Raw genomic sequence first — 4,161 nt, forward strand, 5'->3', positions numbered from 1 at the left:
CCGCCCCGCCCTCCGCCCTCCGCCCCGGCGCCGCCCTCCGCCTGTCATGCACGAGGTGCTCGACGGTATGCCCGCAACGACAACGTCGTTCATGGGGAATATTCCGTTATGAGGGTTGGGTTTGAGGGTTTTAATCTTTGTCCCTGTTTGTCCCTGTTTGAACGTTTGAGGGTTCTACTAGACATGCTCTAAGTATCCCCGCCCTGACATCCCTCCGATCGTACTCATGGATGGGTTTTGATTTAGTCGTCTAAGACTTAACCATGTCTCAGTCGGCTAACTGTCATGTGTGTGGGGTTTCGCTCGCTTTGACTCCCCTGTGCTGGGGTTGTATTGACCGTTGTGGGCTTTAGTCGTGGTCTCTGATGCCTTTGTTTTTGGCCTTTTAGTCGGGTGGGCTTGACTGTTTTGGCTGGGCTTATCCCTGATTGTACCTTTTAGCACTTTTCCCTTTTTATTTGATAAAAAAGATACGGGTTTGCTAAGTCTGAAGAGGCTAGCTGTAAAGTTGACATAACCAAAATGGGCATCCTGTCTTGCGATGTTGCACTGTGTTAACTGAACAGTATTCAGATGTTACTGGCTAGCTACAAGGAGTGCACAAAAATCTGAAGACAGAACTAACTACTAGGAGTCTAGGACAAGTCATACAAAATTGAAAAAAAAACTTTTCATGTGAGCATGACCCAGCTCATTTAACATGCATGAAAGAAAAAACCGTTGGACTAAAAACTTGTGGCATTAAAAATGCCCGACAAAGTTACTCAAAAGAATTTCTCGATCACATGCTCTTGCAGTGGCAAAGCCAGGTTCTGGCTGTGTAGTCGCCTGACTACACAACAATTTGGCAAGTCAAAAATGGGTATAGCGGCAGAACAAATAAATACTATAGATCAGCTCAAAAGAAAAATGCTATAGAAAATGACTACATAGGCCCACGGTCATCTACGTTGTGTAACCTTTGGCTGGGCAAATGAAAGCAAAGTAAGTCGTAATAACTTCCTTGATCGGCCGGTCCATAAATCATGTGATTCTTCTCTCCACCTTTTGTGTTTTCATTTGTGTAAACCGAAATCACTAATTAAAAATACTCGTTGCAAAGAATACTTCACTTTCTCAGGTCGTGACAAGTAACGCACATGCAGCGCGCCACTTGTCACAACCTGGGAGTTTTCCCTTTTTTGTAGATTCGTTTATTCAAAACACTTTATCTTTTAAACTGTGCGTCCAAATTTTGAACCGTTTTCATCATTGGATTCCTCGCGTCGAGATTTCCAAAACTAGATCCCATATTGATAGGTTTTGACGAACTTTTTTTCACGAAAAAATCAGGCGAAAAAATTGAACCGGGAACACGGTTTTTTCCCTTTTTGAAAGAGGCACACCCGTGCCTCTCGTGAAAACAAAACCATGACTCTCGTGGAAGGAAAAAAACAGAAAACATTTTTTTTCGTTTCAGAGAGGCACGGCCGTGACTCTCGTGAAAGCACAACCGTGCCTCTCGCGGAAGCAAAACCATGACTCTCACGAAAGAAAGAAAAACAGAAAACGCGTTTTTTTTTCCTTTTTGAGAGGCACGGCCGTAACTCTCGCGAAAGTACAACCGTGCTTCTCGCGGAAGCAAAATCATGACTCTTGCGAAAGAAAAAAAACAAAAAAAACGCGTTTTGTTTTTCCCTATCCGAGAGGCACGGCCGTGACTCTCGCGAAAGCACACCCGTGCCTTTCGCGGAAGAAAAATTATGACTCTCATGAAAGAAAAAAAACAGAAAACGCGTTTTTTCCGTTTCCGAAAGGCACGGCCGTGATTCTTGCGGAAAAACCGTGACTTTCGCGAAAGAGAAAAAAAATGAGTTCTTTTCGTGCAAAATAATTTTTTTCAATTTTTTTAATCAAAAAGCTAAGGAAGACAGGGAAAACCACAACGTCGAAAAAGCCCGAAAAAAACCGTTTAAAAAGTCGAAAACGCATGCAGAAAAATAAATAAATAAAATTCAAAGGAAGCGTCTAGAGCGCGACACGTGGCGAATGGCTAAAAGCGTGCCAAGTGACGCTGATCGTTGCGAGGCTCCCGAAAAAGCGCTCGTTAACTAGTTGCTCCCGGTGTAAATCTCTAACCTCTCCAAGATGTGATCTTTGGTTTGGGCTTCAAGCACGGCCAACGTCCGGTGAGCCGTGAGCCGTGAGCGACGCATGACGCATCTCCATCATCGGTCAACATCCAGTCCAACACCAATACGAGGCAATTGCCTAGTTCCCCTTTTGGTTGTAGTTAAGTTATATCTTTCTTCTCAGCTTTTCTAGTTATCTTCCAATTTTCTTATCTCGCGAGCAATATTAGAAACTAAGAGATTGTTCCTTACAAAAAATATGTCATTTTTTTGGCCATATTTTCTCAGCAATATCTTGTTTTTGTCAGATCTTCAGTTTGGTAAATGGATAGCATGTCTTCAGTCTGACTCGCGTAATAGAATAGAGGACAATTTCTTGCATCATTGTCTCAGTATATACTACTCATGTTAATTTTCTACAAAAAGAAATCATTATAGAAACTTGACATCACAAGGTTTTGATCCTGGCACCGCCACTGTGCTCTTGGCAACTTGAAAAAAAGGCGCAGCACGGAAAGTTCTGTGTATGCAGTATGCACACCCTGTTTAAGAATTTCAGGCCTACAAAAAGAGTTTCTATCCCTAAATGATATAACCTCGTGTAAAGCTGTTGCCAAACAGTTCTCTTATTCGAAAAAAAAAAACAAGTTATGGTATAGGCCATAACAGAAGGGTTTTGACAAAATTAACGTCACAAAACTGACTGCTGGTCTGACAAAATTAACGTCACAAAACGAAGGGAAACAACCTACTGCTCACTGCTGGTCTGATCTGATCTCCAGCAACATGACTACATGAGCCAACAATCTGTAGCAACCAATAATAACTCGTATTGTCGCAGTTGCCGTATTGCACACTGGATAGTAAGGGACTGCTGTAATTTCTCACAGAAAGATAGGCGCACAGGGGGTGATCCAGTTTTCAAAACAAAATGCCCCAGGCATCTGCCTTGCTGAATTGCTACTGCTCTCAAACCTGGAAACATTCAGAGCAGAGAAAGAGTTTACAGAAAACATCAGAGCAACGCCCCCGCCCAGTGATTGTCCCGTGCTACTAAACACAAGTCAGCCTTGCTAGTACTATGTAGGATGATCCTCTCCTAACGAACAGGCAAAAAATACAGTAAAAACAGAGCACATAAATGCCCGCTGATTTGGGCGTCAGTAACAGGGGGTGTGTTGAGCTCTTGTGCAGAAACTAATCGGAGGGGCATCAGCTTCAAAATCCCAGCGCGTGAGGCTGGTGGAACCACACATGCAATGGGAATTTCGGGAGGTCACGCCAGTTTGCCCCGTACCAAGTCGTTACGAGCATGAGCGCTGATCCACGATTTAGCAGAGAATCTGGGCCTGCTGGGGTCGTTTAGGTGACTTACCAGCTCCGCAGGACGGGAAGAAGCTGGAGTCGTGTCGCCGTCGCCGTGGATCTTGACGCCGACGAGTTGCGTCGTAGTCTCCCTCGAGCTTCCCGTCCCTGTGATTCTCCTGCTCTCTTCCTCTCCCTCTCTGCGTGTCTCTCTTCCAAAACAGTGCCATCTGGCTCGCGGGAGGACGGTAGAAGGGATAGAAAATGGGGCCACATTCCAGTGTTAAAGAATAAAAATTATAGGAAAATTAAAATAAAGGGGTAAATGATAAAAAAGAAGAAATTGAAAAAAATGAAACGGTTCTCTCTGCATGAAATGGCCATGATTGTTCAACGAAAAGTAAAAGAAATAAAGAAAACTAGGATGTTGTTCTCAACTTAACGATAGATTTAGAAAACTGAGAAAACCAGTAATTACTATTCACTATTCTGATATGTCAAAATTCGATGTACATGAAAAATGTACAAGTGATTTCTATGTATTTCTCTAAGCGGATCTCATCTTTACAAGGTTACTTTTCAAAAAAAATGTTGTCTTTTATGAATAACGGCCGCCCTCCGCAACAGCGACACACGAACAAAGCACGCAAAAATCTCATTGCCCCCCTTCCCCTCTCTATTGCAATCATGTTGTACCAAAAAAATTGTTCTACCCCTTGCAATTGTGTGTGTGTTGCAATCGGGA

The sequence above is a fragment of the Triticum dicoccoides genome, chromosome 2A (assembly GCF_002162155.2).
Source record: "Triticum dicoccoides isolate Atlit2015 ecotype Zavitan chromosome 2A, WEW_v2.0, whole genome shotgun sequence".
NCBI lineage: Eukaryota > Viridiplantae > Streptophyta > Magnoliopsida > Poales > Poaceae > Triticum > Triticum dicoccoides.